The following is a 15960-nucleotide window of genomic DNA, read 5'->3' as shown; positions in this document are numbered from 1 at the left end:
CATGTAGCCTAAATGTTTAAACTTTCACAAAGCACTAATCTTCTTCACTTGAGTTGGGCAACTTTGATTAAAAAATGCTTTAAAATCATAGTCTGCCGCTCTCAGCGTCGCCTCCAACAGACCTTAATCTGATCTGATCTGAGAAATGCAGCTGAAGGGGAGATTGTGAATGGAGCAGGCAGATCACGTCACAAAGGTTAAAGCTGAGAAGTCAAATAAATGCTGTATCATCATTTAGATTTTACATGTGTTATGTGTGTGGGACAGACAAAGAGACAGTTATACAATTTAAAACACTACATCTGCAATTTTCTATAAATTTAGCATTTTGGTAGCAAGAAATCACATTCCATTTTCTGAATTTGCAGCCTGTGATTCCTGATCCTCCATGTTATTCAATTTGAATTTTATAATCTTCATATCCCATCTGCTTTGTATTTCTATGTCATTGCAGAACATTGGCAAATTTGATTTGCCAATGAATTCATTTTCTGTAATTTAAAACACTTTTCTGTTGAACAATCTCATATGGGTTATTGTCATTTTAAGTGAACAAAATTCCAAAACTAGAAATTTGCTTTGTGGGATATGGTGCAACCAACACAACCATGGCAGCAACACAAAACAATGAATAATGATATATGAATATACAAGTATGAAAAATACAAAGTGTGAACAGAATAACACTGCAAAACGCTTGCTAATTATTGTTTTATTTTTGTGATAAAGGGCTCATACTGTATTTCATGTCAAACACGAATTCTGGTCGTTGAGCTACATGAATATTCATAGAGCCTCATCTTTTATTTCAAAAAAGGGGAAACCAAATCATCATTATATCCCAGCCTGATCTGGAACCCTGCGACACTAATCCCAGCAGTACCATCACCATCACTGCTGTAACTGGCACTGGCACTAGCACACTGGCACACTGGCACACTGGCACACTGGCACACTGGCACACTGGCACAGTGGCACACTGGCACAGTGGCACACTGGCACTGGCACACTGGCACTGGCACTGGCACACTGGCACTGGCACACTGGCACAGCATCCACAACAGCTACAAGTTGAGTGTGGACCTCTGTGGCTGCTTTGGACCCTCTGCCCGGACTCAGCTGCGTGCGGATCAGCGGCTGCGCGCGGAACTGGAGCCTGCGCATCCAGCTTCACGAAATCAAAGATTATTCAGCCTTTTTTTCCCCTCCCCGTGTGTTTTGTTTTTGTTGTTGTTGTTGTACAGTTGCGCTTGAGGCGAGGCGACGGCTCAGTTGAAAGAGCTCGACGCGGACGTAGCGAGCAGCGCGCGGATTGGCGGCGCTCGTTACGCACTGGTGGCGCTCAACGCACGGGCAAAACGGGACTGAACCGGGGACTACGGAGCCGCGGATCGGACTAACGAACGCGTGACCTCGGCCCGATCACACGGATGGAGACGGCGCGTCGCGATTGAGACGCGGAGATTCGCCGCTCTCACTCTCATCCACGCCTCGCTCGCGCTGCCTCCTCGGATGGCGCGGGGATTTGCGTAGGAGTCCCGTTATTTATTTATTTTTCCCACTGGCGCCGGTTAACCGCATCTAACGTTCAACACAACTCCAGACAAATGCGGGGGATCTAAGCGCGCGGGGCAGAAAGTGCGTGGCGGAGACTTGCGTTGGACTACAAAGAATGCAAAGGCGATGGAAAGAAAGTGCGGAGTAGATTTGATGTGCGGCAGCTGAAGAGAGACTGAGGCTGGCGTTTCAACTTCAGCCACTGTTTGCATGCCGATGCCTGGCAGTCTTCTTGTTTTTCTTCTTTTCATTTGATCCGGGTTGTTTTTTGGGGGTTGTTACTGACGATCTGAAGTGAAGAGGGGTCCAGACCTGTTCTCCCCGGAGTCACATGTGCTGTATGTGGCCGGTTGGTTCCCTCTTGTCTCTGAAGGTAAGAACGTCCATGTGAAGCGCCTGCAGATTTAGCCTTGGTGAGGCAAGTTTACCTTTCAACCTCACAACGATTTGCCTTTGAACCTTCACCTCCAGCAGCTCTACAACACCCTAAACGTTGGTGTTGACACTCAGCTATAAGTGGCACATTTTAAAGGCGGTGTGTGTGTGGAGAAGAGGTGAGATTCTTGGAGGTAGAACGAGCTGAGAGTTAATGAAAGGCTTGTATTGGTGATATGGTGATGGGATGTGTAAAATAGGAGCTTCGAATGGCAGACTGGCTTGGCTGGTCTGCTCGTTGCATGCTGACAAAAAACAGCATGGCTTGTGCTCTACAGCTACTGTCACCAACTGTTAGCCATGGTCAGATCCAAACTGCTCACTCTTGATATTTTTAGGAAGAGTGCAAATGCATCCGAGGCACATTAAAGCCTTGCAGAGGGGGAAATACTGCACTGACTGCATTAGCCACAGTTTAGGAACGATTCAACACATTTCTTGTTGTGGGATAAAGCTACCGTCTGTCACATTGCATCATTGCGTTCTGTTATGGGGGGAATTAAGTGTAAGAGTTTTGTGGAAGACGTTAGGATTTGAAAAATAGGGGCATTCAAAACAGAAAATCCAACCGTGAAAATGTTATTTACAGTTTTACTGTGGATGTAAATGAGGGTTTGTGGAATGTTGGTTTAACATCTTTATTTGTTGCATTTGCTGCACAGTACAAATCTAACTACCGGTAAAGTAAATTGCATTCTAGTTGGAGAGTGAAACACCCATTTCACAAGGATTGACTGATAGAAAAGGACACTGACATTTTTAGATAGACATATCTAAATAATATTTAGATATGTCTATCTAAAAATGTCAGTGTCTACACTTCCCCTCACGTCCAAATAAAACGTACACACGATTAAGGTTGGCAAAAGTATTGAAAATCAGATGCTAAACGATACTAAAACTAGTATTGAGACTACTTATTTGAGCAAGAATCAGTATTTGTAATGTCTATTAACAGAGACAAAATGTGACCTTTCCTGAACAATTTTGGAATGATCTTGAGCTTCATCAGAACTAAGACCACAATGATGACATAAAGAGGGTTTGTTGAAAATTACAGTCTATTGTCTAAAGATATATATATATTTTTTATCATCGTTGTTATATCTAATTTCCTTAGTAGAGCTGAACGATTTTGGAAAAAATATCTAATCGCAATTTGAGTTGTGGTTGCGATTCGATTTGTGGATTCTGTTCAAAGTTGAATGTGTAAATGCATCCAGGAAAATGGACAAAAACACTGAAACGTGAACTGACAAATCATGTGTTTGTACAGCTCTAAAGAGGATTAGCAGTTTTTTACACAGAATAAGAGTCTTTGCATCCATTCAAACGGTGATTTCGATCCAATTGCGATGAATCTTGCAGCTCTATTTTGTCGTATCACCCATTACTGGACTCTCGATTTCGTTGGTTGGACGTCACTTTCAGTTCATAGAAAACATTGGTGTATAATTCATTTACAAAGCTGTTCTGAGGAAACCAAACCTCAGCACCAGCTTTGCTCCTCCTCCCAAATACTTTTCAGCATGACTCGACGCCTTACAGAGCTTAAAAGCAGCTTCTTCCATCTCTGCACTTTGCTCTTGGAATAATTCACAAAAAGACCTTGAATTGCGGTGACATTGCAAAGTGTGGTGATTGAGAATTGTTTATGTTTTTCTTGAGAGAGTTGGTTTTATAATGTTATATTTTGTGATTTCCTGTACTTTGTTGATTGTGTTGGCTGCGGTTTGGCAAGGTCTGGTTAAATAAAGGTATAAATAAATATATCAGTTTAATTAAGTATCAAAATTGAGTTTGAAATTCCACAATCGTGACACTTCACCAATACCAATTTTGATACCAGAATGATCTTTAAAAAATCTCCTTTTTGGAGTCATTGTTTTAGATAATTGACTGAAAATGTCCCCACAAAATACAAAAAAGTACTTTCTTTATTAAACACTGCGGTCTGAAACTAGTTCTGCTAAAGTGCAAAAATCATTTTAAAGCGGTTCACAAAATGCCAATATTTTTTGTTTCGACCCTAGTTTTGTGTGATTAGGATGGATCTTATTTTTGATACTTTTGACAACCCAACACTTCAGACAATAAATGTTAAATTGTTCTTTCTATCATATATATTGCTACGTCGATATACTACGACAGGCCTAATCATATCGGTGACTCTTTACATGTCGCTGGAAGATAACCCTTGAAACAAGACCCGCCCGCACGTGTATTATACCTTGTGGTTTTCACGATTGGCCACAACAATGAAAGACGAGGAGGGGCTTCCGTTCCTATGGTGACTCCCGCTGTGACCCTCGCAACAACCTTGGCCCCGCGGGAGATAAGTCATACATGCACCCTACCGGCCCATTTAGAGCGCATCTGTTTCTGTCACAAACATGAGCGCAGATAGAGCAGTTTGTCAGCTCAAACCAAATGACAGATCCTCTTCTCTTCTTGCAAAAGTGTGCCCACATCGTAATTACTTCTAAAACGCTCTGGCAGGAGGTGGAATCATGACGGATCGCCTGGAGGGAGGCGTCCATGGAGGGGGGGGAGGGGCTATATGATCGTGTTAGTCTCCCCTCGCCCCTCCCCCTAGCATCCACACCCCCCCATCACGCTGCGTGATTGTAAAACGTGAGGCAGGACCAGAGGCGCTGGCTGATTTCGTGTACAGCACATATCGCTGAGGTCAAGGGTAGAGATGCACCGATATCGATACCGGTTGTGGATATCGGCGCCGATCCAGGAAAAAAACGGCGGAATCCTGTATCAGTTTGAAGGTATCGGTTCGGCTAATACTCCGTTTGGGCCTCTAAATTTAAGTAATAAGACAATAAAGTCAGAATTTCTCTTGCAGTTTTTGGAGTAGCTCGCAAAAAGAGTAATCACAAAAGTGCAGAAATGTCATCTTATATCCTTATTCTTAAGTTTGGTAGCTCTTTGCCAGCATTTGTTACTATAAAAGATCGACTCGATATTGAAATCTATTGCAAATCTTCTAAATTTCCTCACCTCTACTTACAGTTTGCCCTTTTGTTTCAACCTGAAGAATGAATAATGGTTACATAACATGACTTGAACCATTTTGTAAGATGTTTTTTTGCGTTTAAAGGAAATTATACTTAAAGACGAGGTATAAATACCGGAACTGAAAAAGCTGGATTGATGCATCCCTTGTCTGGAGATACACTTCACGCATCAGACATGATTTTCTTTCAATAAACTGACTCGTATTGACTTTTTCATTGGTCCGGATCAGGATACTGCAATGAAAAGACTTTTGAGAGAAAATAAATCAGCAGGAAGGTTTAAATAAGGGCGTTTGAACGTGTTGCCAGATAAGGTATAGAGAAAAACAGACGAATAAACAGGCCTTACAGACATTATGATGACACACACAACATAAATGTACAAAAATATATCCCTTAAGTGGGCGTTATGAAGAATACATATTATATTGTAAAAGAATGATTGGAGTTTTAAGGAGCCATACATCTGTTTCTCGATTCTACTCTTGTATTAGTTGGTTTGGGAGACTGGCAAACAAATGAATGCATAAATATTGGTACTAGAACTGAAAATCCCACATACATCTATTTATGTCTAAGTTGAAACAGCCATATTTGTTTCATATTCATTATTATAGGGACAAATTTGGCTGGTAAATCACCTTATGATCAACTACTTCCCCCAAAATGACATGTGTGTTTGTGAATCACATTTTTAAGTAGGTCTATTGCTGCCAAGCTGATATTAATAATAGTCTATCCAGATTACAATTGTGAACACTTTTATTGGGTTACAGTGTGATCTCTTAAGTTGCAGACAGAAAGTAGTTTGATGTATAACGTGCACAGTTTTCTTTTTCCAACCCTCCCACTTAGAAAGCCTCATGCTGCGTTCTTTTCCTCGAAGGTCTGAGCTCGGAGTGATGTTTTCTCACTGTTTCTTTGTTCCAGCTGTCAAGTCTGAAAAACTATATGCAGTTACAGCAAAGGCACAAACAAGTACTACAATGCAGGGCCTATTAGACCCAGTAAAGTTAATGTAGTGACCTGGACATTATTGTTGCATTTCAAAGTTATAAATCACATTCTGAGAGTTTGCCCTGTGTTGGATCTCTCTGTGAAGACGTTGGCAACATGAGCAGAACAGAACAGAGCAGCAGATGGACAGTGCTGAGAAACTAAAGGGAAATAACACAATCCTTGCACTTTATCCCTTATCCTTGTACTTTATCCTGACACGGGTAAAGCGCAGCCGTGTTGGATGTTCTAAAATGTTCTAAAAAGTAGAAACTCAGAGGAGGAAACTTTCCAGTTGGACTTTACGAGTCAAGACCCAGAAAATCCGACCTCCGAGGGCGACTGGAGAGCAGCATCAGTGGCAGCAGAGCATTGATCTTAAATTGTCTCGTTGCCATAGTAACCACATAAATTACTTCCTTTCGCAATGGCCATTAAAGCTTAAGACTATAGAACAACCTCTCAGCACAATTTCTTTAGGGGAATGTTCTCAGAGCTCATCACAGTCCTGTTCACTCTTCCTCCAACACGACCATGCTATGTCTTTATCAACGCTGTCCTTTAACCTGGCTCACACCAGATTTACTATATGAGAATCACTCTGAATTTTGTTCACACAATATCAACCTGGACTGGCTCTCATCAAAAGCTGATGAGAAAAGGTGTAAAGTCATGAACAATATTTAAATCTGATTTAAAACTGTTAAATCCAGTCAGCACAGAGACTTCTTTTTCTGCAAATCTGAAAATACACAAAGCAATTCTATGTGCACTTTAAAAAACAAAATAATCAAAAATCTCGTTGCCATGTTTGTTTATTTTGTCCTTTTTAACATTATTTTTTGCCTTATTCTGCTTTCTTAGACAGCAGAGCGTGACATAGGGACGAGAGAGGGAAGGACATTATACCATTTGCAGAGAGCCTCAAGCGTTCTCACAACACACACAACACTGCATGTTGCTCACACAGTGCGCACATGTGCTATCCATTCCACCACAGAGAGACACAAGGTCGGCCCTTTTGACTTTCGCCCAAAACTACAATGTCGCACTGTGATTGGTCAGGCCCACAGCGGCTGGACTCAAACCGAACAGTGCGAACTTTTGGCTAGGTTAGTGTCCTTATTTGTTAGACTTATATTTTTTGTGAAATGAATCATTCTGGGTTTTAGACTTCAATATAAATTATCAGGTTAAACATTTGCAAAATGTCTTATATTTCATCTGGTTGAAGGACTTTTTCGTAGTTTGCTCAGATTAAAGGTTCCCTCAATTTCCCCAAATAGCTGATATATCAGGCTGATATTTTTAACTTAAATCTCCAGCATATGCCAATATTTAGCGTGGTTACCGGTAATTGCATAAAGGTAAGACATGAAGCTTTAAAACTTAAATGTGGTGATGGCATTGCACAAAATGTACATTCATTAAATTGAGTTTTGCAAGTAAAATAATAATCATAGTGAAAAATGCAGTATTAAGTTAGGCGTCAAAAGGCCCTACATGAGCCCAAGGCCATAAACAAAACAGATTGTGGGATATTGTACCAAAGTTGGTGATGTTTGGTTAGAAACAATAGAGACAAAATGTGCAAAGGATTGTAAGTATGTATAAGGCTGGAGTAGTGTTTTGTACAGACAGAAGTGAGATGAGTGAGCAGTCCACAGTTGTAAAGGAGCCGTCAGTGCCTTTGCTTGATCTTAGCTGCTCTCTCCCTTGTGACACTCTGTGTAGTCAGTGAGAGAGTTGTGTAATCCTTTTAAACATCTTGTAACTGAATGTTGAATGTGCAGGAGCCGTGCTGAGATCTGTCCATCTGCCGTCAGAAGAGCTTTGCAGATAGATGTACTGCTGTTCAAGGTGATGTTAAGGATGAGCCTGCTCATGCTCCACAGGGCGCTGCACAGTGAGGCTGCAGAGCACAGAGGGCCGCAGAGACACAGCTGCAGACACCAGGCCTGCCCGCCACAGAGGGAAGAGACAGTGGACAGGTGGAACGGAGGTTCGACAGAAAAGCAGGAATATGAGAAAAGTGAGAATGCATGGAGGAGCTGGCTGTGTGCCGGGAGCACAAAGACACATAAGGAGATGAAGAAGTGGAGTTGCACAGGCACAGCTGCTCCTCTGGGCAGACTTAGGACATGATTTATGGGGTGCTTTGGCCCAGGCAGCAGCCGTATGTCTGTCAGATGTGCACATCAGCACCAGTCACAGCAGCTGGCCTCACGTAGCGCCGAGAGCTGAGATAACCAGGTTACAATCTCATAATAAGAGTTAACCTTCAGGACACCACCTCTTGTTGCACTACATTTACCGTGGCACCAGGCCAAGTGTGTGTGCACATGTCTGTGTGTCTAAAGGCTACTGCATTGTAATGCTTATGACACGTCAGATGAAATATCCATTATGCTGTGCGGAGCATTATGAATGATTAGGTCACATGTCCTTGACAGGGGCTCAGTGTTCAGCCTCTGCCTCCAAACACAGCCTATGGTCTTTCAGGTCTGATCCTCCTGCTATACAAGGAGCAACTTTTATTGTAGTATAACTTCACTATTGTACTGAATGTTTATTTTGTGTGATTTTATATGTTTAATATTGTGTTGGTTTTGAAGTCTGCTTTTGGAAGTATCCCATTGTCTTGTGGCAGAAAGGTAATTTAACAGTGTCTCACATAATCTAAGAAGAAGAAAAGTAGAAACATTTATCAGCCACTGCCACTCAGAAAAACCAGAGGCAGTGTGTTCATATATATTCAATGACCACAGAATATTGAGTTTCTAGAATCTGGAAGAAGGTTAGACAGTGATAATATGTATTAGCATGATTAGTTTGTCTGACTCTTATAGTTAAACAATATGTTTCAATTTCTTAGTTAGTTATAGTTATTATTTGTATTCCATGGAGGCCTAACAAAGGGCTCGTGAAGTGAGTGATATACTTGTTTGAATATTGATATTACTCAATATATCTTCCATGTCAAGCATCGCACTAATACAAACTCTAGGAAGAGAAGAGGTAGAAGTCATAACGATCATTACATTGACAATATCTCAAATACAATGTGTTCTCCTCTCAGAAGATAAGCAGGGTTGTGCCTGGTCAGTATTTGGATGGGAGACCACTGAATACCAAGGGCCTCAGAGGAGCAGCAGTGGCTCTACTGCAAACCGTTCTTGTGTCCTTATGCAAGATATTTCATCCTCATATTTGGCCTGTTTTTGAATTATTGATAGTGGTTGGTTGGTTGGTTGGTTGGGTGATTGGGTGATTGGGTGATTGGATGGCTCGATGCATGGCACAGACTGGCTGCTTATTAACCAGTATAACTTGTATTAGCCAAACCGGCCTTTTGACTGTGTTTATCTTGTGGCCTCGAGACCCAGTGCTGCCAGTCGTCTGTCTCGGGCCCCGGGCTCATTATGGAGCATCTGTGGTTGTCTGAGGCTGTGGTTTCACTAGTGAGCGTGGCACTGTCTGCTGCCTCTGATCCGACCTAATCTCTGAACACGCTGTCACTCCTGAATGTGCTGAACAACTTGCAATGCCGTCAAATAATTCTGAAAGATTATTGTTGAATCACAAGTAGATTTTAAGCACCTCTTAAGCACTTGTGTCTGTTGTGAAATTGTTCTACTGAAAAGGAGATTAACTCAATACTGCTATATATAGCTATATTTTATACCCATTGGGTCATCTCTTACAAAACTAATTAGTAAAGCATCATTTAGCTTGTAGATAGTGACAGTGTGAGCACCACATAAGAGTTACCGTTTTGGAGATGAACTGAGCCACTTGTCTTTTAGGCAGAGTTTAGTCCTTGTCTTATATCTGTCAGTGGTCATAAAGAGAACAATTCAAATTCAATGCATTAAAGATGAGGGGCATGGAAAGTCTGTGCTAACTTTGGCTCTGGCTCCTGTGGAGATTATCCCCTGCCACATGCAGACGACTGGTGTTATTAGCACAGCAGAGGGGCGTCCCGTGTGAGGCAGAGAGGAGGAGAAGGACGTGCTATGACACAAATGACAGATTGCATGTTGTCATTTGTGTCAGTAATGTTATTATGTTTATAAGAGAAGGCTCGTTTTCTAAAAGGAACTATTTTAGTGAAAACTTGCTGTGAAAACTTGCTGAACCACTCTCTCCTTCTGAGTGGTTCTGGCTCCCTAGCCGATCTGATAATTAGTCTGCTAATTTCCTCATTGTCGCCCTTCGAGGCAACTGCTGTTGTGAGTTCGGGCATACAAAAATACATTGAATTGAAACTGAATTTAACTTTGTCCTAGAATACGGGATACATTGTAGTGCTGATTTATTCTTAATTACAATAACATTGAACATGATGATGTTGTCATTCAATGTTTTGGCTCTTAAAACTATTAATAGCGGCCTGTCCATGTACTGAGAATGAGAAAAACTTGTCTACTAAATATGCAAGTTAAAAGACACAAATTATGCTAAATTTACTTTTATTTTGAGATTTTGACCATGTTAAAATATTGTTTTTCATCAAAATGCCTAGAGTTATATTGAGCTTCATTAATGCTTGTTTGATGAAAGCTGTTCAGTAAGTCTTGGCAATTGTTTCTACTGCCAATACATGGCGTGCCATCACTGATGACACCTGACTAATATGAAGTAATATTCATATTACTACTCATTATTTTACGTTCTAAAACATATGAACTTTTGAAATTGGTAACTGCGTCTCAGGCCACATGCCCCTGACCTGTGGGGTTCCCCAAGGGTCAATCCTGGGACCCCTTCTGTTCAAACTCTACATGCTGCCGTTAGGACACATTTTCACTGCGTATCAGCTGACCTATCACAATTATGCAGATGACACTCAGCTCTATGTTTCATTGTCGGCAGGTGAATATGGACCAGTGAATTCACTCTGTCACTGCATCCAACAGATCAGTGTGTGGATGCAAAACAACTTTCTCCAGCTGAACTCAGTTCAGCAACAAAGATAAAGCAGTCACCTCCAGAGTTAGAAATCTGTGGGTAATAATGGTCTCAGACTTGAACTAAACCAGACATGGAGAGATTTGTCTCCAGTAGATTAGACTACTGTAACGGCCTGCTCACTGGCCTCTCCAAACCAGCTGTAAAACAGCTGCAGTACATCCAGAACGCTGCTGCTCGGGTCCTGACTAGAACCAGGAAGTATGATCACATTAGTCCTGTTCTCAGGTCTCTGCACTGGCTCCCTGTGGCTCAGAGAATAGACTTTAAAGCAGCTCTGCTTGTGTACAAGTCTCTCCATGGCCTAGCACCAAAGTACATCTCAGACATGTTAGTGCCATATGACCCATCTCGGACTTTGAGGACCTCAGGGACCGGCCTCCTGCTGGTGCCCAGAGTCAGGACTAAACATGGACCGGCCTCCTGCTGGTGCCAGAGTCAGGACTAAACATGGACCGGCCTCCTGCTGGTGTCAGAGTCAGGACTAAACATGGACCGGCCTCCTGCTGGTGCCAGAGTCAGGACTAAACATGGACCGGCCTCCTGCTGGTGCCAGAGTCAGGACTAAACATGGACCGGCCTCCTGCTGGTGCCAGAGTCAGGACTAAACATGGACCGGCCTCCTGCTGGTGCCCAGAGTCAGGACTAAACATGGGGAATCTGCGTTTCAGTTTTATGCAGCTAAAATCTGGAACAGTCTTCCTGAAGATGTGAGACAGACTTCTACTCTGACAATGTTCAAATCTAAGCTAAAAACAGTTGTTTATCTGTACATATGATTGAAATTATTCTCTTTGAACTCTTCTCTTTTATGTCTAAACCTTTTTTGTGAGTTCCGTCTTTGTGATTTTAATGCATTTTTTCCTGTTGTATGAAGCACTTTGAACTGCCTTTTGTACAAATTGTGCTACAAATAAACTTGTCTTTCCTTGATACTCGAGAGCTTGTTTAAATGCAAATACAGCAATCAAACTATACATACGATGTGTCCATTAATGCACTGGCAAGGTGAATGTATGAATGAACCACTGCTCTTGCCCAGACTCTGGTGCAACATACAAATCATGCATGTTAAAAACTGTGTTGGAACAGCATCCTAAATATGTCACACCAGTGTAGATATTTGAACAAAGTGCTTTACGCAATAGCACTTTTTCTACTGTTCAAAACTAAAACGACTCTTTTAACCTATGCTTACAACCAACTTAGAAGGTCCCTAATATTATAGAAATCCACTCTTGATTCTGCTTGTGGTACTTGGGCGGTGAACTACTATTAGTGCTTCATAACTTTGACTGACTTAAGTACAAATACTCTAATTTGTTCCAAGCTGAAAAGAGAAAGACTTAAAAGACAAGTTAAGGTTGCCGATGCTGTTTAGAATGGGATGCATGCTCTACACCGTGGTTAAAGTTACAGTGGACATCTTACGTCAGCATTTGCAATTTGAACTGAGACTAAGCAAGGTCATTTAGATGGATGAGACATTTAGTGCGCTGTGTAATTAAATAAAGAGAGCCCCAGGTCGGTGGGGTTTTATTTTTTTTATCGCAAATGTCCTCCATGTGCTCTTCTCATTGCCTCAAAAGTAATTTATGTGTGATTGAGCGCGCACAAGGGAACACTCTTAACACAAATGTCGAGATTACACACGCTCTGCTAAACTTAAGTGTGATAAAGAATAGTTTGGGACTCCATCTGGCGAGTAAACTGATTTGTTTTTGTTATCAGATTTTAATTTGGTTGTTTGTTTGACCGTTCCACGAGCATTTTTCTAATTTCCTGCATTTTTTTAAACATAGCATTTATCAAGAGCGTACAATGACGGTTTGCAAAACAAAGTCAAGTATATAAAATTAATAGTAATAATATTTTCACAAAAAGTTGATTATAATTAAAATGTATAAAACTGATGTTTCAAATAAGGGTACACGGTGATATTTCTGTACTTATTTGTGATTAAATAACCTTAAACCTTTTTAGAAAGACAGTTAAAGACAGTTTGTGTCAGGTGCCACTAAACGGCAGGCAAGAACCCAATAGCATGACACAGGAAACAGTTCTGGTGTAGAAATAGGGCTTTAATTACCAGCAGAGGTCAAACAAGGTAGTAACTCGCGTACGTAGCAAACAAATCCAGTAGGAGCAGGCAAAAGAGAATGTCCAAAGTCCAAAAGGGCAGGTCAATACACGAACAGGCAGGATCAGAATCAGAATAATAAGGTGCTGGAAGCTACGGAAACACACTAGACAATCTGGTAAAGAACTGAGGGAAATGGACCGGTACATATACTGAGGTGGGGCAGGCCAGGTGAGTGAAATCAGCAGGAGAGAGTGGCAGAGTCTGCTCTCTGGTTGGCTGGCTGATGCTGAACACTCCAAGCTTTCTGATTGGTTGTTGTGGCACTGAAGGAACGATCTGTCAACTGTCAACCATCAGTTTGTGGCAGGGCTGGTGGCATTTTACAGCAGAAAAATCAATATCGTCCCATTGTAAAACATTTTCAAACCAAAGCAAAAGAAACAATGCTGAGATGAAGAAGCCCAACACAAACTAAGCCAGCGATCAAGGACTAGACACAGATTATCACTGACGCTCATAAAACGGGGAAAAAAGACCTTCGAGCTCGATCTGAAAATGGACTTTTTTGACAGATTTTGGACCAAATGAGTCACACACGTTGGACCATATGAAGTGAAATGTTTTGGATCTCTGTCATTACCTGTATTTTCTGTTTTGACTTGAACATTTAAAGAGAGAGAAGAAGAAGAAGAAGAAGAAGAAGAAGAAGAAGAAGAAGAAGAAGAAGAAGAAGAAGAAGAAGAAGAAGAAGAAGAAGAAGACAATGCTTATATAATATGTTTATCTAATGAAGTATGGTTAATATTACTTTATGTTGAACCCATAAAAAGCATTTCTGTTGCACTCTTTCTGGCTCAAGGTCAAGGCAGCGGCCGAGCTTCACCCGAGGCAGCTCTCTGTTGTCATTATTCTTCCCGGACACAACTGGTGGGTGTAGGGACAGGAGAAAATGGTGGCAAATGGATTTCATTGTGTGGAGCTGGAAATGTCACGCTGGAGACGGGAGAGCCGGCAGTCTGAAGGGGGAGCGGAGGTGATAGTTCTGCTTCTGCTGCAGTCAGGCCTGCCAGACTGGAAGTATTGTGACAGCACATAACGTGGGATTTGTAACATGAAAGAGAGAATATGTCACTGTATTACGGGGTGAAAACACTTCTTTTTTGGGGGTTTTCAAAATGGCCTCAGCACTTCTGATAAGCTGGAATTGCATATTCTCTTTTGGGTCATTGTCCAGATACGTTTTTGGCTTTTGTTCTCAATCCAGTTATTAAGTGTCACTGTAAAATGTGGCTCATGATCTAGAAGGGCTATTCAACTCAATTTTCCTGAGGGCCAGCTTTTTCGAGGGGCCGTGGCTTCTGCACAACGCGCCACCGCTTTTTGATGCAATTTGAGCCTGCACTTAATATTCCTAACACTAAATCTGTTTCAAAAATGATAATATAACAACTGCTATGTTAGATTTTTGAGGAAAAACTCAGCAAAATTGCCAATGCTGTTCTGAACCAGAATTAAACTAGGACAAAACTGTAAACTATCATAATATTCTGAATTATCTGAACCAAAATGTACTCACAAGACCACAACTGCAAAAAACACTGTTCATGCAGAAAAGTACAAGGGAACAGTGTATTTATGTGTAAAAAGGCAGATTTAGCTCCACATCTTCAGCTAACTTACTCCATACTTTCTCCTCTCTCCAATAGAAATCCTTAGAATATAAATAAAATTGTAATAATAATCGTCGACTAATAAAAACATTTGCCAACTAGAACAACATCAACCAATTAGTCGAGCCCTAGACTATCCGAGTACCTGCTGGGTATGAACCAGGACTTACCCAGAAACAGAATCAAACCAGGACTAAACCTGAACTAACCCAGAGTTAAACCAGGTCTAAAGTAGAATTAAACCAGGACTAAACCTGAACTAACCCAGAGTTAAACCAGGTCTAAAGTAGAATTAAACCAGGACTAAACCTGAACTAACCCAGAGTTAAACCAGGTCTAAAGCAGAATTAAACCAGGACTAAACCTGAACTAACCCAGAGTTAAACCAGGACTAAACCTGAACTAACCCAGAGTTAAACCAGGTCTAAAGCAGAATTAAACCAGGACTAAACCTGAACTAACCCAGAGTTAAACCAGGTCTAAAGCAGAATTAAACCAGGACTAAACCTGAACTAACCCAGAGTTAAACCAGGTCTAAAGCAGAATTAAACCAGGACTAAACCTGAACTAACCCAGAGTTAAACCAGGTCTAAAGCAGAATTAAACCAGGACTAAACCTGAACTAACCCAGAGTTAAACCAGGTCTAAAGCAGAATTAAACCAGGACTAAACCTGAACTAACCCAGAGTTAAACCAGGTCTAAAGCAGAATTAAACCAGGACTAAACCAGGCCCAAATCAGAACCAAACAAAATGTAAAATGTAAAGAGTAAATATATTCTTTTATATTTAGAAGACCATATTTTAACAATACTTCAGGAATGAGATAATATGTCATTACATTACACTACACTACATTACACCCTTTTCAGGGCATTTTACTAGTTTTAATCATAGACTAATCTAAACTAATTTGTCATATCTCCTAAACAACAATTGCAATAGTTTAAATTTGTCAATATATGTCCCACCTTTATTTTGGAATATCATGATGGGCTTTACACCAGCAGTATCTGAGCAATGTGTGTGTGAAACCACACGTTTTAAACACATATCAAATGAGACTTATCTAAAATGTTGTGAAGTAAAAGTAAAAGGTATCCACTGTAAAATGTATTTAAGTAATGTAGAGATACCTAAAAACTTTACTCATAGAAGTTTTACTGTAGTTTTACAGAACCTAAAAAACAAACAAAGGAAAGGTGCCATTATTTATGTTT

Source organism: Eucyclogobius newberryi, unplaced genomic scaffold (assembly GCF_026437365.1).
Source record: "Eucyclogobius newberryi isolate DKJ021-1_F unplaced genomic scaffold, fEucNew1.0.hap1 SCAF_2, whole genome shotgun sequence".
NCBI classification, from domain to species: Eukaryota; Metazoa; Chordata; class Actinopteri; order Gobiiformes; family Gobiidae; genus Eucyclogobius; species Eucyclogobius newberryi.
This window is presented reverse-complemented; position numbering follows the sequence as displayed.